Source organism: Rhipicephalus sanguineus, chromosome 2 (assembly GCF_013339695.2).
Source record: "Rhipicephalus sanguineus isolate Rsan-2018 chromosome 2, BIME_Rsan_1.4, whole genome shotgun sequence".
In the NCBI taxonomy this organism is placed as follows: Eukaryota; Metazoa; Arthropoda; class Arachnida; order Ixodida; family Ixodidae; genus Rhipicephalus; species Rhipicephalus sanguineus.
Window position 1 is genome coordinate 237,532,487 of NC_051177.1, and position 24,965 is coordinate 237,557,451.

Consider the following 24,965-nt stretch of genomic DNA (forward strand, 5'->3'; position numbering starts at 1 on the left):
ATGTTTAATATATACACGATGTTTCACACTCTTTATATTATGTACTGGGCGCATTTCACGGAAGAGTTTCACGGTTTACAGATGATTCCCTCCGTAGCTTCGCCCCACTCATCATCATTCACCCCGTGGATATGCTGTGATTTTTTTTGAAGTTGAGGATGCTCATTCGCTCATACCTCATTCAACTAAGTAATGCTGCCGTTCGCTGCCATTTTCAAAAATAATTTAATCTACCTTCCTTGGAAAAGCACAGGGTCGTGTCGTGGGCTTATTCAAGTGGTATGTTCCCCTTTTCTAGCCAAGGCTGATTGCCACTGCCTATATTCTTAGTTTTTCGATTATACGACACGCGTATTATACGACGGTTTTGCGTGGACCCCTCAAAGTCGTATAATCGGGGTTCCACTGTAAATAATGTTCTGGTTATGACCTGTGACGATGCGCATTGCCATGTGCAAGAAATCTGCTGTTTCAGCTTATGTAGTGAACACACGTTCATTTGTGGACTCCTTCACAAAGTCGTACATGAATATCCTTTGAAGATCTATAATCGATTATAACTTGTCTGTACGTCACAACTCCAAAAATGGATATCCACTATGGTATCTCTATTGTACATCCAATGAATGTCCCACACTGGCACTGGACGTTGGGCTCTTGCATGGATACTGAGCGGATATCCGTGGTTGCTTGGGAGTACACGAAAGAGACCGAGAAAAGACCGCTTTTATAACAGCCGACGGCCTCTTTGAATTTAAGGTCATGCCTTTCGGTCTTTGCTGGGCACCTGCGATGTTCCAGCGCGTCATAGACACCGTACTGGCCGAATTGAAGTGGCAGACGTGCCTTGTGCATTTGGACGACGTCGTCGTGTTTTCCTCGACCTTCGACGAGCATCTCCGGCAGCTTGAGGCAGTACTTCAAGCAATCAAGACCTCTGGACTGACCCTGAAGCCAGAAAGGTGCTGATTCGCGTACGACAAGCTCTTGTTTCTGGTCATGTGATCAGCAAGTCTGGATTGCACCCAGACCCGCGGAAAACAGCTGCCATCGCCGACTTCGCGCCACCCACCGACAAGAAGGCCGTGCGCCGATTTCTCGGCTTATGCGCCTATTACAGACGCTTCGTCAAAAATTTTTCAGGGATCGCCGAACCACTGACGCTTCTCACGAAGACTAACGCGGAATTCAGGGTGGAAACCGCGCAAGTGCAAGCATTTCGAGAACCTAAACGGCGCCTGAAGACGCCACTCATACTTCCGCATTTCGACGATTGCGCCGATACAGAAATACACACCGACGCAAGCAGCGTAGGACTCGGGGCCGTCCTTGCGAAAAGACTGACGGGCTTGAAAGGGTTATCAGTTATGCTTTCCGGTCACTGTCCAAGGCGGAAGCCAACTATTCGACAAAAGAAAAGGAATGCCTTGCCATCCTCTGGGCTATGTCAAAGTTTCGCCCCTACCTGTATGGCAGGCCTTTCAAAGTTGTCAGTGACCATCACCCCTTATGTTGGCTAGCTAACTTGAAGGACCCTTCAGGTCGTCTCGCACGATGGAGCCTGAGGCTTCAAGAGTTCGACATTACCGTCGTGCACAAGTCCAGACGAAATACTCTGACACCGACTGCCTCTCGCGTGCCCCCGTCGATGCACCGGAGCAAGACGACGACGATGACTGCTTCCTCGGAACTGTAAGTGCTGACGACTTCGCCGAAAGGCAATGAGCCGACGCGGAACTGGGGGGCCTTATGGAGTACCTCGAGTGCAAAACCGCCGTTGTTCCGAAGGTATTCAAGCGAGGACTGCCGTCGTTTTTCTTACAGAACGGCGTTCTCCTGAAGAACTTCTCGCCACTTCGAACCGACTACCTTCTCGTCGTTCCCTCATCATTGCGACCAGAAATCCTCCAGGCCCTACACGACGACCCGACGGCTGGACACCTCGGTGTTTCCCGCACGCTCGCCAGAATACAGTGAAAATACTAGTGGCCACGCCTTGCTGCCGACGTCGCCCACTACCTTAAGACTTGCCGAGATTGCCAGCGACGGAAGACACCGCCGACTAGGCCAGCGGGACTTCTGCAGCCAGTCGAACCACATCACCGGCCGTTCCAGCAAATCGGGATGGACCTACTGGGGCCGTTCCCGACGTCGATTTCCGGCAAGAAATGAATGAACAACAGTGCCAACAAATGAACAACAGTGCCGCCGAAGTAGCCAAGTTCTTAAGAGTATACGTTGTTGGGCTAGTTGGTTCATAATCTTCAAAATTGGCTAGCGCGAAAATCGACAAGGACTAAGAAGGAACACTGAAGTACAGGACAGGCGCTTCAGTGTTCCTTCTTAGTCCTTGTCGATTTTCGCGCTAGCCAATTTTGAAGATAGCCAAGTTCTTCATGGAGAATATCGTCTTGCGTCATGGCGCCCCAGAGGTCCTCATCACTGACAGACGTACCGCCTTTATTGCGGACCTAACTCAGGCGATCTTCAAATACAGCGAGACGAGCCACCGCCGCACCACCGGCTACCACCCGCAGACCAATGGCCTCACCGAACGCCTAAATAAGACCATTGCTGACATGCTAGCCATGTATGTACGTCGACGTTGAGCACAAGACGTGGGACGCCGTCCTTCCGTACGTGACCGTCGCTTACAACACGGCCGTCCAAGAAACAACGCAGATGACGCCGTACAAGTTGGTCTACGGAAGGAGCCCGGCGACGACGCTCGACGCCATGCTACCCAACGTCACCGACGAAAAAAATCTCGACGCCGCCGCTTACTTACAACGTGCCGAAGAAGCTCGACAGCTCGCCCGCCTGCGCATCAAGACCCAGCAGCACACCGACAGCCGTCGCTACAATCTTCGACGGCGCTTCGTGGAATACCAGCCCGGCCACCGTGTTTGGGTGTGGATGCCGATACGCTGACGCGGGCTTAGCGAAAAACTCCTTCAGCGATACTTTTGGGCCACACAAGGTTTTTCGACGTCTCGGCGCTCTTGACTACGAGGTCATCCCGGACGGCATTACGAGCTCCCAGCGACGCCGCGCTCGACCTGAAGTCGTCTATGTCGTGCGCCTTAAGCCGTTTTTTGCGCGTTAGCGAACCTGGGGACTCTACTTTTTCCTTTGTTATTGTAATATATTGCTCTATGCAGTTATTTATTTTCTCTTTGTTCTTTCACAAGCATTGAGACGATGCTTTTTCAGAGGGGGCAATGCCACGCCCACTTCTTGTTTTATTTTGATGTATTCGGGTTTGACCAGCAAGGACGGTTATCAACGCTCGACGCTGTCCGCGAAGCAGTGTTCGAGAAGCTTCGCGATTGTAGTAGATCGTTTTGTTAAGATTGCGCACCGCACGCGAATGTTCCAGCTTTGTCGAGAGATAACGCCGCCACCAGCGATATCGCTGGAAAGTGCGATAGCGCCTGTATAAAAGCCGACGCGCTTGACCGCTAGTCGATCGACGGTCGACGCTCTGTTCGCCGCTCTCAGTGCATACCGTGTGTATTGCAGTAAATTAACTTTCCGTTTCCGTTCACAAGTTCGGCCAAATAAACAGTTTCATCTTGAAAACGCCGACTGCTGTCTTCGTCCACGTCACGACCCCGTGACAATATCATCAGTGAACTGCAGTTTGTATCTACTTCTATGAGACAGCGCCATCTATTGTACTGTTCGGGAGATACTGCCGGTTACGCCTGACATGAAACAAGGTTAGTCTAAGAGGAGCTACGCCCCTAAAGAGATACATCTAGGATCCTTAGGGTTCCATCAACAGGCGTTTCGACAGTCAAAAAAGGGGTTGAAAACATTTACCCATAATCAATACGATGTCATCGCATTCACGCTGGAAAAGTTCCACAGGGCAGTCAATGAACACAATAAAATCATCTACATATCTGAAGATTGACAATATATATATATATTATATATATATATATATATATATATATATATCATAGAATCAATCTGATACACGATAAACTAAAGATTGATAACAATATGTATTTTTGGGATGAGGTTCAAAATAAGCGGGTAAAAATATCCGGCTACAAAAAGACCGCGCCCCGACAGTCTAAAATCTGGCGTAATGTGCATGCCCACAAGCAACTTCGCCTACTTAATTTGAATGCCCGCAGTGTTATGAATAAAACCGAGCCCCACGAAACCCTACTTTTGCAGTACGATCTTCACATTACCGTAATAACTGAGACGTGGCTACATGAACAGGTGAATGATGGCGACATTTTTCCACCTTCCTATACGACTTTTTGTAAAGACAGGCAATTGATGGGAGGTGGTGTGGCCATCTTGTTCCAACACAAATTTTATGCTGTCTTGTTGGAAGATGTACCGGAACTTGAATGTATCTGTATTAAAGTAACTTTGTGGGGCCACTCATTCATCCTATGCGCATTATATAGACCACCGAACCTCTTGAATACCTATGAAAATTAAAGGCACACATGTCTAAATACCATGGCATCAAAGTTCTTTTGATTGGCGATTTCAATCTGCCCGGAGTAGATTGGGAACGTCTTGAAACCTTTACAGTCAATATCTGTAATGCAAATGCAGTGTTTGACATCATGCTCGCACATAATTTGTTACAATTGGTTCATGAACCAACGCATTATCAGGACAATGCTATGTCTATTTTAGATTTTGTATTTATTCCTCGTGATTTCAGTACACACACCGTAGTAATTGATCAAGGGCTGTCTGATCACTACCTTGTGTCAGTGTCTAAACATCTGGTACCGCTTTCTAGAAACTGCCAACTCTCGTCCTTTCATTGTGTGAAAGACTATACACGGTCCAATGATGCTTGCATTATCGAGCACCTAGAAACCTCTCTGATAGATTTTGTTGCTACCGATATTTGCAGATTGTGGGGCCAATTGAAACGAATATGCTTCTACTGTATAGGAAAATATATACCGTCTAAACGTAAAAAGGTGCATAAACATACGTCCTGGATGACGAGAAGCATCATTCATTTCAAGCGTAAAGTTCAAAGATTTAAAAAAAGCATGTTGACCGCAAATATAGCTGACGCTCTAGATAAGCTTGCACATGCCGTGCACTCCTCGAAGGAATACTACTTCAATACGTCACTCGCAAACTTCATAAAAAATGATTCAGAGAAGTTCTGGAACTACATTAGCGAAAAAAAACCCATATCACAGGTTTCTGTCAATTTTTCAATGGTATCTGATCATGCTGCGATTGCTCAACGCTTCAATGAGTATTTTCATGGTGTATTTTCTACACCTAATGTTTCCCCATCTGTCAAAAATGCGGACCATGTTGCAAATGTAAACTTTTTCCTTATTCTGGTGTCGTTGCTATGTTATTGAACTCGAAGACTAAAACTTCTTGCGGACCCGACAATATCCCCAACATATTAACACGAAAGTGTTTTATCCGGGGTCCACCAAGTACATCCGTCACGGATATGACGTTGATAAAATGGACGCCAACGGGTGAGAAAGAAAAAAACCAAAGAAAAAAAACCCCGCATTTCCCCGAAGGGGAGTATGAGGAAGTGCGAAGCACGGGGTGATGCTATGAGGGGGCGCGCACGACTAAACGGCAGAGCCGAGCGAAGGAGACGGCAGCGAGAGAGCACGCGCCAGCCGACCCACGGAGGTCTGGCCGTTTTTAAGTGCAAAGCACTTTTACTGATGATGATGATCTGTCTTCCGAACTCGTTCCAAAGAACCCGCAACGCGTTCAACTTGTTGGCGGCGTTGCGCACGCCCGAGATGGGGCTCAGGTTGTCGAACCACAGTCGATCGCACACCGCGCAGCTATATCCGAAGCTGCGGTCCAGGAAGTCTCGCTTGAAGCGCGCGTCCGGCCGATCGAATTCGAGGGCCCGCGCTCGCTCACGCATCGCGCGTCCCTGCGCCAGACCGGCTTCGGGGTGCTCGGCTCGCTTCGCACGCTTTCGTTCGGCGTCTCGCCGCCGGCCTTCATCACCACAGGCAATGCGCGGGGCGCGCGCAGCCACAGAGCGGAGGGCGGAGCGCGCGCAGTCACGCGGGGCGTGACGTCGCTGCGCCGTTGCTACAGACGCTCCTCTCCGCTCCTCGCGCCGTTGCTATGGGACGGCGGATTCAGGGTCGCTTATAAAGTGCATTCGCACTTAAAAGATACCCCGCTGGGAATCGAACCCACGACGTTGCGGCCGCGACGGCAAGCGCCCGACGCTCTACCGACTAAGCCAACTCGAAAGATGCTAGGCATGGCGCGAACGCGCCTTATATCTTTCACCCATTCTCTTTCGCGGCGGGCGGAGCGGGGCGGTGCCGCCGTCTGTGAGATGTGAAAAGAAGTAATGCTTCCGATCGACACTTACTAGCGCTTACTCCGAGATTGCACGCGCTATCTGAGGTCATGATTAAAGCGTCTCGATACCAGAGAGGTAGACTGGCCGCGCTGGCGTCGCCGAGGAACCCTTGACGCAGTTACGTTCTTTGCCTTTGGATTCGTGTTAGCGTGCGTCGGCTCACCGGAGTAGTGCAGCTTCCGCGTGCACGAACGGGATTTCTCTGCCGCCGACTGCTTTAAAAGCGAGAGCACCGACTAACAAAACTGCTGCAATATGCGTTGCAGAAAGGACGCGATTTCGACGGGCGAATGTCGTGCCTTGGTGGAGCGAGAGTAGCGCCTGCGAGACAGAGGCCAGCGGGACGCACGCGTTTGCGGCTCAGGCTACGAACCTCTACCTCCCGCGTTGCTGAAGTGCAGTGTGTGTTATGTATGCATGAGCACAGGCGTTGGCTACCCATTACTAGAAAGCGCACACCGTGCCGTTTCTCTCCTTAATTGACGACGCTTTGAAGAAGTGCATACCGGGTACCAGTGTTGATTATGAGCTTATTGATATCATCCTTACGCGCGATTCACGATTCGCTGTGTCCAAAGATATGTTCACACCGTCAGCTACCTCAACGGTTTTATCATGATCAAGGGCGTTAGTCGTCGCGATAGAGACATGCTGTCAACATGGGTGCATCCACGTCAAACGGTGCTATAGCTGCCAAACACGAATAGACATTGTACAAGCTCTCATATATCATAAGCACTACTTCTGTGAAGACACGTTTCACTTTCGTGTTATACCGATTCCTATGACGGAGGGATCAGCCATGTTTTTTTTCTGCGTCGCTTTGCAGAGTCTGTTGCAAAATACTTAGTCGTCATTTCTCGTGTCTCTCTGTTGTCAGCGGAATTGTCATAGGACTGGAAGTCGGCACGAATTGTTCATATATTCAAGAAAGGTGACCGTCTAGTACTACAAAATTATCGACCGATCTCTTTAACATCATCATGCTGTAAGCTTATCGAACACATAATATCTCATAAATTAAATGAATTCTTAGAAGAACACTCAGTTTTATCAAATGATCAACATGGGTTTCGAAAAAGATTTTCTACTACAGCACAATTGGTTACTATCATTCACACCTTTGCAGCTTGCCTTGATGCTAACGGCCAAAGTGATGTAATATTCTTAGTCTACAGTAAAGCATTCGACACAGTTCCACACGATAAACTAATTATAAAGCTTCGAATAGTTGGCATACCAGAATTATTTATCTCCTGGATATCAGCTTATCTACACAATCGCAACCAATACATTCAGGTGGGTGAAAAACAATCCGGCTGCCTTCCGGTGACTTCTGGCGTTCCGCGCGGGAGCGTACTAGGCTCCCTACTGTTTCTGGTCTACATTAATGACATTGTCGATGTAATTAGCACCCCGGTACAAATTCGTCTATTTGCTGACGATTGTGTTTTGTTTAGAAAAGTAAACTACATTGGTGACCAATGTGACCTTAATACTTACTTAGGCAATGTGTCAACATGGTGTGATCAATAAATGTGTGTATCTCCCCATAACGCGCAAAAAAAGTCCCATTAGACTGCACATACAATTTAGCTGAAGCACCTTTACCTAAAGTAGCCTCCTCTAAATACTTAGGTCTAACGTTAACAAGTACCTTATCCTGGAATTTGCACATAAATAACATCTGCTCTGCCACTTTCTGTAAATTATGCCTTCTCCACCACAAGCTCAAGACTGCCCCGCCTAGTCTTAAACTACTCTCCTACTTTTCCTTGATTAGGCCAAAACTTGAGTACACCTCCATAGTTTGGGATCCCCAGACAAAAAGTAACGTCTAAAACCTAGAAAGATTTCAAAGAAAAGCAGTACGATTTATTTATAGTAAATGTATGCCAACCGACTCCCCCACTGCATTACTAACAGCAAATGGTATAGAACTATTACAAATTCGAAGAAAAAAATGTCGGCTACAGTTTCTTTCAGACATAGTAAACCACAGGCTATCCTCAGACACCGCAGCATGCGTGTCCCCCTTGTTAAGCAGGCCCACTCGGCACCACTATCCTCGTTCCTTAACGCCAATCTTCGCAAGGACTGACACTTTTCGGTACTCCTTTTTCCCACAAACAATAGCTGATTGGAATAAACTAACCGAAGCATTTCTCCAACTGCCTTGACCATTTTTGTAAACACTATTCTTTCGTGACTTCCTTAGAATTGTATTATGACCAATTTGTTCAATTGTTTTTTTTTAAGTCGTAACCCTCCGTCTTATATCCAATGAAATTGTGTAAAAAACGCTTGCAACCTTGTTTCATTCTGTTATTTAGTGTGTATCATGTGCTATTGCTCACCCTGCTTGGACTTTTTGTCCGCAATATTCTCTAAATGAATAATAAATAAAATGTGCTGTGTTGCGACCAACAGGCACCTAGCAACACATTGCATCAAAAAAACGCGAGGCCAAAATTTGTGTTGGTACCTCTTGAACAAAATGATCTACTACAATCTGGAATCTTCCCAGACATTCTGGCGCGCTTTGCGCATGGCAGCAGCTGCACTGCAATGGGCCGGTAACAGAAAACATAGAAAGTAGTGTGTGCGGCAAAAAAAGAGCTACAGCTACCGTCTGTCTCGCGCTTAAAGCGCGAGACAGACGGTACGATTTTCCATGCGATGTGACGGCCGACGCGGCGGTGGGGGAGCGGGAATGGTGGCTGTCCGATGCTATGAAAGGTCACCATTCTGGTTTGCCCACCGCCGTGTCGGACGTCGGATCGCATGGAAAATCATAGCGTCTGTCTCGGCCTTAACCTGTTTCCCGACTGGCCCCACAAGCGTGTCGTTGACCGCCGGACCTTTGTTGTTTCAGCGAGTGCAACGACCCCTCAGTGACAGTGTGATTGGCTGGTGCCATGGGGGGTGGGGTCGTATGTGTGATTGGTTGACATCAAGAAGGAGGAGCCAGCCTGAGGGGCTAAAACGACGGTGCTGAGTGAAAAAAGGTCTCTGAGCCCACGGTTACAGGGTCATCCAGTTCGCTCGTCCCTGAACCCTTACCTTGTCACTATGTAATTGAGTGTACAGAAAGTGCCAGTAAACATGTTTGTTATCGTTTTCCCAACTTCCTAGCCTCAGTTCCTCAACCCGGAGACTCGACTACGCTACCAAACGGAGTCCAGGCACGACGCAACCCTATCGTCGCAACAACTGGTTGGGGCGGTAGGATGGATCTAAAAACCCGGTCGCAACAGCGTGGAACTCTCAGGGTCAGCGTCTCTCGGATAATTACGCTCCTCACAGAACTGCTGCAGAATCCCGATGCCGAAGCGCGCCGTGTCATGAAGCATGCCAACTTATTGAAGGGCACAGAAGCTGAGCTCTGCCAGACGGACAGGAAGATTCTCGGCGTTATTGAAGACGAGGTAGTTGACAAGGAGCTCGAGGATTCCGCAGAATACCATGGGAAGGTCATGTATGCAATCGCTGATGGGCAGTATTTCATTTCTGAACGCGACAGGCTGTTCACCTATGTGACACGTTCTATCTGCATCTTGCTTACGCCAGAAATGTGAGCCGGAAACGACGACCGAGCTGGTTTGTGCAGAATCGTCGACGACTGTTCAAAATAAAGGAGTGGGGCAAGGGCTTAGGGCAAGCGCGATGGAGACGAAAAGGAAGAGGATGCGCCGTAGCAAAACCTTGTGCAGTAAAGACGTCTATGACCGCGGGTCCTCGTTTATTACACGCTCCATGAAGCACCATTTTAAAAAATTTTCTGCACTACCGGGGCGCGCAAGTGGCCCGAAATCACGTGTCTCTATTGAATTCTGCGGCGCGTTCGCGGGAGCCGCGGCGAAAAATGGTGCCGTGTGAAGCGCGCGCCGGAGGCGGGCGAGGAGATTCGAGGAGGAAACGCGCGCGCGGAGGAGAGTGTCGTTACTTTCCTATACTCCATGTCGCCACTACCATTCAGCACTACCAAAGCTGCGGGGTGTAAGCAAGCCAGATGCTTGCGCAGCAAAGTATAGTTCCTTACTATTCGCAAGGTTGAGACATTTGCGCTTGTTTAGCACGTGTTACATCATATCAATGCGCGATGTATTTATTCTTCATCGTATTCACATCGTATTTCTTTATTTATTGTATCAGCAACCGCCCGTAACTGTGGTTACAAATCAACATGACAGCGCGCATTCAGACGTGACCGCCCGCCCACTTCGATCCGAAGTTGCGCTTGTTAGTTGCTTACAGCGCTGACAGCAAAAAATAAATGGTGAAATGAGCCATTGTTTGTGCCATCTCACGATGAGGAGAAAGCATCAGGTAGGTTTTTTGTAACTGGCGAGATCAGACTTTTGTTTATCCCCGCCTGCTCAGCCTATCGTGTCGAACATTTGGGAACGGTTCAAGAAAATAGCGCATTATATTAGAGTCACGAAAACATTGATGTCGAAGCGTCAGGAAATTATTCTAAAGCAAATGCAAACGTCAATTTCGAACCTACAGGCCACAATGAGCACGACGACGACGTGATAAATTCGAGGCGGACGGCACCAGCGTCGATGGGTGCAGCCATAGAGTTTCATACAACAACCTATAGAGAGAACTGGCGCTGCGATCGTTTAGCCACCATGAAAATGATGGAAAGTAGAGGCTTCGCATTGGAGTGCGTTAGCTAGCGAACTGTCTACGGACATTTTGCTACAGTTTCAGTTTCGTTCTTTTCGAGGCGTGGGCAATGGAGTGCGTTGCAAAGCGCTCATGCAGCAAACAGGCTGAAGACCACTAGATCTCCTGCTTTGCTGCGACGTTGCAGCTTTACAGGCTGTATTTGACAGTTTTAGCAAAACATCGTGCACTCACCGCTGCGCATAGAAGTAGCGTCCCATGCCACTGCAGGAAATTGCATAGAGATCACTTTTTTTTATGAGCGTGTCTTGCCAAAACTCGTTCACATCGGCTGCAAAACGACGGCAAAGCTAAGTAGACCGACTGTTACGCTCCTCTGACTTGACTTCATAACAAAACTAGAGATGCGTTGGGGGTAGACCACTTGGACAGACGCACCTGGCATCGCAGCACACGATACGTTAAGTTTTTCTCAACCAATTCAGTACTGGTATTTTCATAAATAGATAATGCCTACTTTCGAGGGAAAAACAAACGTGTTTCTTTTCAGGTGTTGTAAAAAATAACTGATTGTATCTTGATGCCAAACCTGGAACACAACTGTGGAGCAATGCATACCCTGGTGGTTGAAATTATCCAGGTTTTACTTCCGTCTTACGGTCCCGCGAACTCTTTAACACGAAAGTGTTTTATGCCGGGGTCCACCACGGCCAGCTGACGCATTTCCGTCACGGATATGACGTTGTAAATGATAAAGGCTAACATATGGCAAAGAAAAAACTATAAGAAAAAGTTCCGTCACCGGGAGTCGAACTTACGACCCGCAGATCCCCAGCGCGAAACGATTCCGCCACAGACGGCACGTTCTTCGTCATCCTAACGGCGTGCTATTTATGTACACCAATTGCCGGTGGCGGTACTCAGAGATGCGTAGTACATCGGCGTGTTTTCGTTCTCACTAACGAGATGGCGCAACGGGCTCGAAGAGCACGCTTTAAAAGCCGTCGCCCCACGCGTTGAGATGAGCGTCCGCCTCTACAGGGCGTGGTCACTCGAGCGCGCGCACTTATCTGTGAGGGCGGTGGTACGTTTTGCGCTATCATCACAAGCTTGCGTTGAAGTTACAGACAGCGCGCTGCTCACACAGAAATAAGTTAAAACTGTGACAGTTAGTTCGCGCTCATCCTGTTTATGTTCGTTCCATTTGTCCTTTCTGCTTCAGCGGCGCGTTTTGCATTAAGTTTTACGTACAAAAGAATGAAGCAAGCTTTAAGAGGAAGTAACTTCATGTTGTTACAATCGCAGTTTGGGTATGTGCACCTGTGTGTAGTGGGTCTGGGCATGAGAGAGGTGAAGAGGAAGAAGACTTGCCTGGCGATAGCGACAACCTCGGTGCCAACTCAAGGCCGCTGAGGCTACCGCTGCGTCGCATCTCAATAAACCCCGTTCGTACACGTAACAGAGTGGTGGAGGTGCTGGGTACACGACGTCGACGAACCACGGAGCCACAAACGTTTGAACTTCGCCGGAGCCGCCGCCTTGCCGGTCTCTCACCGACGACTTTCACCATGCTCCAGAACGAGGCACAAGACTCAGGGTCAGCTGCAACCGCGCATAGGTCAACACCGGATGCAGCGATTCGTCACTACATGGAACCGCGCCCATTCGCTGGAAGAGGAGGAGAAGATGTGGACGAGTGGCTCAAGCATTATGACAGGGTGAGCCGATACAACCACTGGAACTCCATCTCCAAGCTCGAGTATGTAGCGTTGTTTCTGACGGAAACCGCTCTTGTATGGTATGAGAATCACGAGGAGTCTTTAACAACGTGGGAGCTCTTTGTAGAAGAAATGAAACAATGTTTCGGTGACTCTGATTCCAAGATGAAAGGCGCTGAGAGGACGCTTGCGCAAAGAGCTCAGACTCCTGCGGAGACTTGCACCATATACATAGAGGAAGTCCTCAAGCTGTGCAAGATTTTAAACCCGCGGATGTCGGAAGAAGATAAGGTCGGACATCTTCTCAAAGGTATCGCCGAAGATGTTTACAACTTCCTAATAGGTAGAGAAGATCTTACCTCTGTCTCGAATGTTCTGCGCCACCGCCTTACCTTTGAGACGCTGAAGACACGTCGCATTGCACCGAAATTTGGGTGACTGGCAAATGTCACAACTGTCGCCAGCGTCGATGTAAGTCCGCCCGCCGACCTTGCTTCAACTATTCGGCAAATCGTGCGTGAAGAACTGCGGCGACACGACGTCACCTACTCTCCGCACTACTCGACGCCAGTAGCACCATGTGCTCCTTTGCCACCGTCAGTGTGCGTTGCGGACCCCACTGAACCAGGAAGAATGTGGCCGCATCGAGGCACATTCGCATTTGAACAGCAACATGCGCAACGCTTTCGTCCCGGCCGCGGCACACAGCGACAGACAGCTACAGTCCAGGCTGCTGAGCCTCCGCATCCGGTGAGACGACCCTTCACGGCGGAGCGTTCTCAACAGCATTTCTTTGCACGACCTCTGCCCGTGTGCTACAGCTGCGGCGTCGAGGGCCACATTGCGAGGTACTGCCATCGCCGCCAGCCACCGAGGTACGACCGCTCGACGACATCTGACCGACCTCGTGCATCAAGTGCCTACATGTTCACAGGAAGCTCGGCCAACCAAAGACCAGGGATGTTGCGAAACCCCTCTCCGGCCTCCGATCGCAACTTAACACCACCGCCTGCTCCTCGCGTAAGTCGTTCGCCGTCTCCACGGCGCCGATACCCGTCGCCCCCTCCGGAAAACTAGTCGACGCGGCCGTTGGAGGTGAGGTCGCTGGACATTCTACGATTTCGACAGAAATACCTCCGTCAGTTTGTATGTTCAAAAATAAGGTATGTGTGTGGATAGACAACGTTTCAACTATGGCCTTAGTGGACACAGGAGCAACCATTTCCGTTATGAGTTTCGCGTTCAAGCGCCTCCTTGGTCGAAAAGTGATGTTCTGCTGGGACCGTACCGATACGTTTCGCGGAGTGAGTGGCGAGCTCCTACATCCTGTTGGTGTGTGCAGTGTGGAAGTTAGCTTGGGTGGTCATGTATATAACGCAGAGTTCGCAGTTCTGCCTCACGCCACGCATGACGTAATACTGGGCCTGGATTTCCTGAAGCTGTGCGGTGCTAATGTTGATTGCCGAACGGGAGAAATTACCGTAGATTCAGACATTCCGTCTGCGTTTATGGAACACCTGCTTTGTCACGAAAGTGCCCTTTACGTATGCATAGATACAGTTGTTCCGCCGTTGTCAGCAAAATGTGTCCCAGTCACATGTTCCCCCACAACCGACAAGACATTTGACGCTACCGTGGAACCGATTCACCTGAGTTGCATGAAGAAAAATGTTCTGATACCTTATTGTACGATGTCAGTTGTTCAAGGGCGCACTAGCTTATGGACCATCAACTGTTCCGATGAACCCACGACACTGCCGAAGGGTATGAAGCTTGCGGCGATTCGCGAACAGCAAGTATTTTCTCTTGCCAACCTTGCAGAGAGCCGCGATTGCGCGGATGAGTCCGATTCTGACACTGTGCACGCCATAGACTCCTCAATTATGGCTATGATCAACAAAGAGCTCAGCACTAACCAGCGTCGTGAACTGGCGAGTATTCTCACGAGACACTCCGGAGTTTTCGACTTTGCCCAGAAGGAGGATCCACCATCATTTCCTCCTTCTCGCATACAGCACCGCATTGATACGGGATGTAATCGCCCTATCCGTCAGAAGCCATACCGTGTGTCACCTTTGGAGCGCAAGGCTATACATGAACAAGTTCAAGACATGCTAAAGAAAAATGTTATCCAGCCGTCGTGCAGTCCGTGGGCAGCCCCAGTAATCCTGGTTAAGAAGAAAGACGGCTCATGGCGATTTTGCGTTGATTACCGTCGCCTCAACGCTATCACCAAAAAAATCACAGCATATCCACGGAGTGAATGATGATGAGTGGGCGAAGCTGCGGAGGTTCATCGGTAAACCGTGAATCTTCCGTGAATTCGCCCAGTACATCATCACCGACATGAGATCGGGCGCGTTTATACTAAAGGTTCGATGAGTTATGACGACTTGCAGCTCACTTTTTTTACATGTACGCTGTGAATTTTCATTGTTTAGAAAACCATTGCCTTAGAAAACATCTGGCGTCTTTCGTTAAGCAGCTGGCGTCTTTTCGTTTTGCTTTAGAAACATCTGGCGTTCTTTCGTTTGCTTTTACAAAACATCTGGCGTCTTTCGTTGGTTTATTTCATCAATCAACGGCGTTTTGAACAAAATTTTTATTGTTTAATCACGCACAGGAGAAATCGCACCAGGCACTACCTTGGAGGTAAACAATGGCTGCTAATGGGAATGAGAGACAGAAGAAGTCGGCTTTTAGCTAACACTTACACTTCTACTTCTACTAACGTTTCCTACTGGAACATGCCAATGGCTGCTAATGGGGAATGAGAGACAGAAGAATTCGGCTTTTAGTTAACGCGCACGCTGGGAATTTTTTATTGTTCAACAACGCACAGGAAAAATCTCCCACCGGCACCACCTTGGAGGTCGAAGTGTAAGACTGGTTACGCACTACGACTACTACGACTACGACTACGAGGGATGAACGGGTGCCGCCTTAAGGAGCTTCGCCCCTAAAAGGATGTATATCCTCTTCCACGGATCGATGACGCTATAGATTGCCTTTCATCGGCTTCTTACTTTTCATCTGTGGAATTGCGGTCAGGCTATTGGCAGATACCAATGCACAAAGAAGATAAGGAAAAAACGGCATTTGTAACACCGGACGGACTTTTCGAATTTAATGTGATGCCATTCGGACTGTGTAATGCGCCAGCCACGTTCGAGCGCTTCATGGACAACATCTTGCGCGGTTTGAAATAGGAAGTCTGCATGTGTTATTTAGACGATGTAGTGATCTTTGGGCTCACGTTCCGTGAGCACAACACACGGCTCGACCTTGTGCTCGATTGTCTAAGCAAAGCACGTTTGGTGTTAAACTCAAAGAAATGCCATTTTGGAGAGCGCCAAACACTCGTTCTAGGCCACTTGGTAGACAAAGAAGGCATACGACCTGATCCAGCGAAGACGGCTGCAGTGGAAGCCTTCAACCAGCCACGCTCAAAGAACTACGGAGTTTTCTGGGACTATGTTCGTACTTCCGTCGCTTTATTCCTGCATTCGCTAACATCGTGCACCCTCTGACGTGCCTGCTTCAAAAAATCACAGCATATTCACAGAGTGAATGATGATGAGTGGGCGAAGCTGCGGAAGTTCATCGGTAAACCGTGAATCTTCCGTGAATTCTGCCCAGTACATCATCACCGACGTGAGATCGGGCGCGTTTATACTAAAGGTTCGATGAGTTATGACGACTTGCAGCTCACTTTAATTTTACATGTACGCTGTGAATTTTCATTGTTTAGAAAACCATTGCTTTAGAAAACATCTGGCGTCTTTCGTTAAGCAGCTGGCGTCTTTTCGTTTTGCTTTAGAAACATCTGGCGTTCTTTCGTTTTATTTTTACAAAACATCTGGCGTCTTTCGTTGGTTTATTTCATCAATCAACGGCGTTTTGAACAAAATTTTTATTGTTTAATCACGCACAGGAGAAATCTCACCAGGCACTACCTTGGAGGTAAACAATGGCTACTTATGGGAATGAGAGACAGAAGAAGTCGGCTTTTAGCTAACACTTACACTTCTACTTCTACTATCGTTTCCTACTGGAACATGCCAATGGCTGCGAATGGGGAATGAGAGACAGAAGAATTCGGCTTTTAGTTAAGGCGCACGCTGCGAATTTTTTATTGTTCAACAACGCGCAGGAAAAATCTCCCACCGGCACCACCTTGGAGGTCAAAGCGTAAGACTGGTTACGCACTACGACTACTACGACTACGACTACGAGGGACGAACGGGTGCCGCCTTAAGGAGCTTCGCCCCTAAAAGGCGTACGGTTCGAATGGACCCCGGAATGTGCGTCCGCTTTTTGTGAACTCAAGTTCCGATTGACGTCCCATCCGATTCTCCGACACTTCGACCCTATAGCTCCCACAGAAGTGCACTCGGACGCTAGCGGCGTTGGTGTCGGTGCTGTTTTGGTTCAACGCGTCGATACCAAAGAACATGTCGTGGCGTATGCGAGTCGCTCCCTAAGCAAGTCTGAGCGTAACTACACCGTTACGGAACAGGAGTGTCTTGCTGTGGTCTTCGCAGTACAACGCTTCCGGTCATACCTATACGGACGCCCCTTCACCGTCGTGACCGACCATCATTCTCTGTGCTGGCTGGTAAATCTGCGCGATCCATCCGGTCGACTTGCACGTTGGACACTTCGTCTACATGAGTACGACTTCACGGTTTCATATAAAAGTGGTCGCCGGCACGCTGATGCAGACTGCCTTTCGCGGCTGCCGCTTCCCACGACGGTCTGTGACGCGGAAAACTTCGACGGGTACATCGCATCGTTGGAGCCAGGCTTTCCTAACAAGACCACATTTACAACTGAGCAGCAGAAAAACAGTACTTTCCAGCAACTTCTTGCTAACGGATGAAAATCATCGGCCACTCGTTTCTGCATACGCGACGGGCTACTATACAAGAAGAACTATTCTGCTACAGGTTCGCGATATCTTCTGGTAGTCCCGAAGAGTCTCCGCGTTCCCATTTTGAGAGCCATGCATGATGATCTAACATCCGGTCATTTAGGAGCAACGAGGACTCTCTACCGCCTTCAAGAAAGGTTTTACTGGCCCAAGACGCATCAGAACACGCAACAATACGTGTCTAGCTGTAACGAATGTCAACGTCGCAAGCGTCCTACAAGTACTCCTCCAGGTCGACTACACCCTTTGCCGCCACCAAGAACTCCATTTGAGCAAGTTGGAATTGACCTTCTTGGCTCCTTTCCGCGCTCCTCCAACGGAAATCGTTGGATCGTCGTGTACACCGATCATCTGACACGATACTGCGAGACGACTGCTATACCATCGGCTACTGCGCGTGACGTGTGCCTCTTCATGCTACACTTTGTCATTCTCCGGCACGGCCCTCCCAAAGTCGTTATTAGTGATCGTGGACGCCAGTTCACGGCAGACGTGGCCGAAGAGATGCTTCGTTTATGTGCTTCAAGTTTTCGGCACTCTACGCCCTATCACCCTCAAACGAACGGTCTTCCTGAACACACAAGCAGGACACTCACGAACATGCTGTCCATGTACGTCGCACCAGATCACAAAAATTGGGACGATGTTCTGCCTTTCATTATTTATGCATTCAACACCGCACAGCATGAAACTACCGGCTACAGTCCCTTCTTTCTTCTTTATGTTAGGCCGCCACGCTATACACTCGACACGATTTTGCCATTTTTAGACCACGACGATCTCTGTATTTCCAACACTATGTGCCGTGTGGAAGAGGCCCGACGTCTCGCTCATTTGCGCACTCTTGCTTCGCAAGAACGCTCGAAGTTACGGTTCGACCGCCGACGCCGACACGTGACATATGAACCCGGTGACTTCGTGTGGCTTTGGACACCAGTGAGAAAACGTGGATTATGTGAAAAACTGCTGGCACACTATGTGGGACCCTATGTTGTTCTCGACCGCATAAGCGAAGTGACGTACTGCGTTGCTCGCCTCCACGCCAATGGCTGACTTGCTGCAAAGACTGAACTTACGCATATTTCCCGTTTAATGCCGTTCATTCCTAGAGAGACTGTTTGACTCGCCCGGTGGGCTTCGTCTGCGCGCGGAGAGATGTTACAATCGTAGTTTGGGTATGTGCACCTGTGTGTAGTGGGTCTGGGCATGAGAGAGGTGAAGAGGAAGAAGACTTGCCTGGCGATAGCGACAACCTCGGTGCCAACTCAAGGCCGCTGAGGCTACCGCTGCGGCGTCGCATATCAATAAACCCCGTTCGTACACGTAACAATATCTTTTTGTTTTGCACTCGGCAAACAAGCGTCGCGAATCTCAAGAACGAAAGCCGTCCGAAGTAGATTCGAAGCCTGTACTTCCTATCATTCCCATGGTGGTTGAAGCGCCGCTCAAGGAGCCCGCATAGACACTAGCGCCGGATTCCCCTCTAGATATTATAGTAAGAAACTCTATGGCTGCAGCCCACTGATCTCCACTACACTCTAAGCACGGTAACGTTTACTAAAGGTGCACATTTTCACAAATTTGTGTACTTATAAAATAGAAGTTATCTAGTAACCTTTAGTACCCGTTCACAGTATCGAGCGTTCTCGCGTAAAAATAGAGGTTACGTTGTACAGTACACGGTATACTGTTTACACAAAACGGCTTGCAGGAGATTTTATACGGCCACCGCTCTGCGCCTCTTCTTTCCTTTAGAGGTTACGTTGTACAGTACACGGTATACTGTTTACACAAAACGGCTTGCAGGATATTTTATGCGGCCACCGCTCTGCGCCTCTTCTTTCCTTCGCTCTTCTTTCTTCGACGCATTCCAGGAGGTTACGCTCATCGCATGCTTGGATCAGCCAGGTGTGCCACAGCAAGGGAAGCGCAGCCTTCCACTCTTTCGCACTTCGTGCTGCGCGTGCCTCGTGTTTTTTCCGTGCTTCCTTCTGCGGTTTTAATACACCGTCTATATACGTACGCTAAGAAATGCGAACCTTTGCGGAAGGTGTCACATGGAACGTGCTCCTCGGAAATCACGCTCTGGCGCATTGTAATAATTCAAGTGCATGACTGCTTATAGAACGTGACAATTGCTGTGACCGAGGCCAAACGCGCCGCCTTCGCTCATTAGAAGAGGCAGCTAACAAAACATTCGAATATTCGAGGCGACTTGGAGTTAGCATGCACTACAGTAATGATGAACCGCGATTATTATTAAAATGTGGTCGACCCGTCAATATCAGTGAAGACCAGAGATTTTATAAAAGTATCATGGTATACGTGTCAGGCCATCCTCTCTTGGTTTAACTTCTATGCAGTTTAAGCATAGGCTGTCGTGATTATAGCACTTCAATTATTTTTCTGCTGCTCGTGCACTTTCATTGACTGTGTGATTCGTGCTTATCAAACTGTGTCTTATCCGATAATAAATACCAGCCGTCTATTTGTTATAGGGCTATTTGCCATTTTGTTCACCTTCAAATATGGGATCAGCATTGGAAACGTGGATACTGACAAAATGGGAAGTTGACAAAGCAGGGAAGCTGCTGAAGGCGGTAAAGAAGTGCGCGGAGAATTAACACTGCTCCTCACGGCGTAGAGTATATTCAAAATTGATATACAGACCACTCGCCATATATACGCCACGTTAAGTCAGTTTTACGTACTTCTCGCAAAACCCAAAGAAATGTCTGAAATCATCGCGTAATAAGTAGCTGACCGGTACGTTCGTGCATATTATATACGAATGCTGAATGATATTATCAGAAAAACACGCAGTAAATGCAAATGTATGCATACGCAAAACATACAATAATACCAAGAGCGCATATCAAGAGCCGGAACGCGGTTTTCTCGAGAGATGCAAATTGTAATGCTTAAGCATCTACTTAATTGGATCAAGAGAGGATACTTGTCTGATACACATGGCACAACTCATGATTAGGAATATCTGCCAATCACCTGCTCTTTTCAATTATCGTTTTAGTGGCAGACCACATTTGAACAACACGATGCTTGTGGGCGAAGGTGTGACGTTATGATGCATGCAAGCTCTAAGCCAACTCCAAAGGAAATTGTTTTGTGCTTTTCCTTGCGATGAGGGAAGCGTACATCTCTTGCCACGGACACCGCAACTGTCGTGCTCTAAGCAGACATGTACCAGAATTATTCCAAAGCTCCAGCGTGTGTATTCAGGACAGGGCAGGCCATATCACACCGCCATGAAAGTTCTCATTACTCTGTGTACATATTTGTACGCTGCATAATAAAGCCGCAGAAAGAAGTACAAAAGATTAGGCGTGCACAGAACGAAGCCCTAAAGGAAGAGCCACGCTTCTCTTGCTAGACGACACTTGGCTGGGCCGATCATGCGCGTAGCGAGTGGTCCGAGATGTGTCGCAGGAAGAAGATCGAAAGAAAAAGAGGCACATACCCTTTGTTAGGCGACACCTGGGTCGGTGGGCCACGGGTATAGAGCGGTCATACTGAGTAGAGCCCCCTGGAAATAATACGTGATCAGCGTCGTGCTTCTCCTTAAGTACACTAATGTGTGCGGCATACCATAACTGCTGGTACTTTGCACATAAGCAGGACAGCTGAAACCCAGAGGGCAGCCAAAAAGAGGGTGATTGTCAGTCCTTTACTTTTGTTGCTCGGGTTGCGCGTGCTCCAAGAAAATTTCTGAAGAAAAAAAACATGCACCATTCGAAAAGAATTCATATATCATTGCTTTATACCTCCAAAGCAGAATACATCAAAGTTTAATGATTTATAGCTTCAGGGACTTGTCTAGCTGATAGAAGACCGCAGGTATTCAAAGCGTTTCTCCTTGTTTTCGCCTGTGGTTGGTACAAATTTACAGGAGCAGGTGGTCAGGATCTGCAGTCAAACCCTCTCTTGCTGCACGCACCATCATGTTTCATCAGTCAATATGTCAGCTGCTGATTCCGCAATCTCCTCGCTGGACAGTCGATCCTAAAAGGAGAGGACCGTTATTTTACACTATTCCAACGGTTACTGCCACTTTGCACACAACTGCCGATAACATGTTATGTGAGACACATACTCCACCCCCTTCCCCCCAAAAAAAGGGTGTTACTTGACCACTACATAAGCGTTCCTCAAATCTACTATCCTGTGCAATACGTTTATCGGAAAACAAAAATCTTATTTGAAAACGCACGTTAATACCAAACGCAATTTACATCTGTTTAGCACAAGAGTCAGCAATACAATAATGTAAGTGACAGTTTAGTAGCAGAAACACGACAGCAGGTGATTAGAAACAGAAACATTACAATTTACATTTTTCAGTGACCATACTTTGCATTTCACGTGGAGCTTGAATATGCTCGTTTTCCTTAAGGGGCATATTCCACTTGACAGTTCATAACCTGGGCTGCACCGAACATAAGGCATATCGGCGTCTGGAAGTTTCCAAGCTGCCTGATAGGAGATCATCCCAGCATGCCTTGGGCGGGATGTATGCTGTAAACAGTTCCAACGCAACACATTTAATATGGCGGGAAAAATCATTTGTGTTGTCTACGTACCTTTAAACATTCCGGCTTTGACAGTTAAATCACAATTCATTTTTTCTAACCACAATGACACGTTGCTTGCACCCTAGAACAGAACGAGAATACACAAAAAAAGTTATCTCAGTGCCAGAGAACAAACTTTTATCGCCAAGGAACTAAGGACATCGAAAGACATATACCAACCACACTGACCATGTCTCCCTTTGAACTCCTACGTTGCACGATTGCTGGCATTCGTGCTATCTGAAAAATCGTTAAGCCACAGCGTATCGCTTATCGCGTAACATATTCTCAGCTGCCCCGTTTCGATAGCGACGCATTTAGACGTAATCGAGCGACGCAGAGCAAATACTGCCGGCAACAATGCGTAAAAGCATGACAATTTATTTTTGTGACTCGACCGAACTCTTACAGCAGCGTAAGCATGAGCATGAATTATCTGAATTTTGAATGCCGTACATTGTGATCTGTATGAGTGGAACTATGGAATGAAGATGACTTCAGCATATATTTGTGGTAAGGTTTCAAGTTAGTTCAAGACGCAGAAGTTTGAAGTCTGACAGAAGCCCGTCTGGTTGGGTTGATACGTGGTGACGTTGAAAACCCGAGGCACTGAGCCGACTAAAGCAAAAAGCACACACACACACACATACACACACACGCACACACACATACAAGCGCCCACACACGCACGCGCGAGCGCGCACACACACGCACGCGCACACACGCGAGCACACACACGCACGCGCGCGCACACACGCGAGCACACACGCACGCGCGAGCGCACACACACACGCGCGCGCGCACGAGCACACATGCGAGCAAACACACGCGCACGAGCACACACGCGGGCGCGCACACACACGCACGCACGCTCGAGCAAACACACACACACGCGCGCGAGCACACACACACACACGCACACGAGCACACACGCGAGCAAACACACGCGCACGAGCACACACGCGCGCGCGCACACACACACACACGCGCACGAGCACACACGCGAGCAAACACACGCGCACACACACACGCGCGCTCGCGCGAGCACACAAACACGCACGCACGCGCGAGCACATACACACACGCGCGCACGAACACACGCGAGCAAACACACGCGCGCACACGCACGCGCGAGCACACACACACACGCGCACGAGCACACACACACACACGTACGCACGCACACACACGGAGTGGTCGGTATCAAGAGCGACTCGAGATAAAGACGTCGTGACAGTCATTTTTCTCTAGCGCGAGCACGTGCCTTCCCCCAGTCGATTGCGTGTCCCCTGAAACGTGCTCAGCCAAAGCACTGGATTTAACCATTTATTTTTTCACGTCATAAATGTCCTTTTGTGTGTGTGTATTAAATGTTTACTTCGGTCGGCGCAGTGCCTCGGGTTCGCTACATTCAGCTACACACGGAAGGATGCTGTGATTTCCTTTAAGAAACTTAAAACTACACTTAAAACGCACTCTTAACGCCATTTCATTGTCTTTCGGGTACTTAAAGCTTTATTCATTTCGGTAGCGCAAGACAATTAAAGACAAGAGAGGACACGTAGACAGGACGGGCGCTAGACATCAACTGACTTTACTGCAAGGAAACACACAAAAACCCGTTGCACAGGCGCGACGCGCTACATCACTGTACGAGGGCTTTTTTTTTTCTTTTAATGTGTCTAATTTTCTTTGCGCTACCGAAATGAACACCAGTGATCACAACCAACTGGCCCGCATTACCGCCTTAAACCCTCACTCGTCCACCTAAAACAACCGCAGCAGAGTTTGAAGCATGGCGAAAAGTTGAATTAGCCGACACGTTGCGTATATAGGCCACGAAATATCATGTACCGGTGACAATGACATGATAAACAGCCCAGACTGCCATTGACATCAGGAGCGAGTTAGTGCGCACGCAGAGCTCGTCTGGGCAAAGCTGATCTGAGGCACTTTGTTTATGCCGCCTACAGTATTTCACACCGTGATTGCAGCCTTCATCGAGCGTGTTGAAGCTACCAAGGCGGCGACAGCAAGAAGGGTTAAACTTCTGTCCTTCATCTCTTATCACATACACGTGTATGATAACGAATGATCTTAGTCCGATGTTTGATAATATACGCCCAAACACTCATCTTGTAATGTCAAACGCAGAGCAAATACTGCCAATAACAATGCATTACATAAAAGTATGACACGATTTATTTAAAACGTAAAATTATGACACGATTACATAAAAGTATGACACGACCTATCTCGTACAGTAGCTTAAGCATGAGCATGAATTCAGGTAAACACGCGACATAAGTACATATACACAAGCAAATAACGTACTGAAGAGGGAATATTGCTTACCTGCAAATCACATTTACTACTGTCTTCAGGCAACGTAACAACGGATGCAACCCGCTCGACAATTGCCAGTCTCGGGCAAGCGAAGAATCAGCAATGCAGCTCATCGCAACGGCCGCGCAGCCCACTGAACGTGCCCGTTGCAATGCCTCGGGGCTTATTTGCGGCGGATCGCGCACGTTAATGACTGTCCCTGCGTGCTGTATCACTAGTTACACGCCACTCACGTACACAACACGATTAAACCAAGCACGTCTACAAAGCGCGGAGCGTAAAATCTGTTTAAATCGATGAAACAAAGAGCAGCACTGCACAAACGCGACTTCAACAACCGCACAAACCGCCTCGCATTTGAATGCTCTTCCCGGCATACA

The 24,965-nt window shown here is 48.4% G+C and overlaps 1 protein-coding gene and 1 long non-coding RNA gene across 2 annotated transcripts in view; one reads left to right on the top strand and one right to left on the bottom strand.

Annotated features, from left to right (window-relative positions):
* LOC119384176 (elongation of very long chain fatty acids protein AAEL008004) overlaps positions 1-24,965 on the top strand; it is a 582,544-nt gene that overhangs the window by 219,977 nt on the left and 337,602 nt on the right. The window lies entirely within an intron of this gene.
* Positions 22,066-24,736, bottom strand: LOC125757328 (uncharacterized). Its single transcript, XR_007415245.1, has 4 exons — positions 24,595-24,736; positions 22,416-22,479; positions 22,249-22,321; positions 22,066-22,183 (listed from the first exon to the last, which is right to left on the bottom strand). It is a non-coding gene; the product is annotated as an uncharacterized LOC125757328 (long non-coding RNA).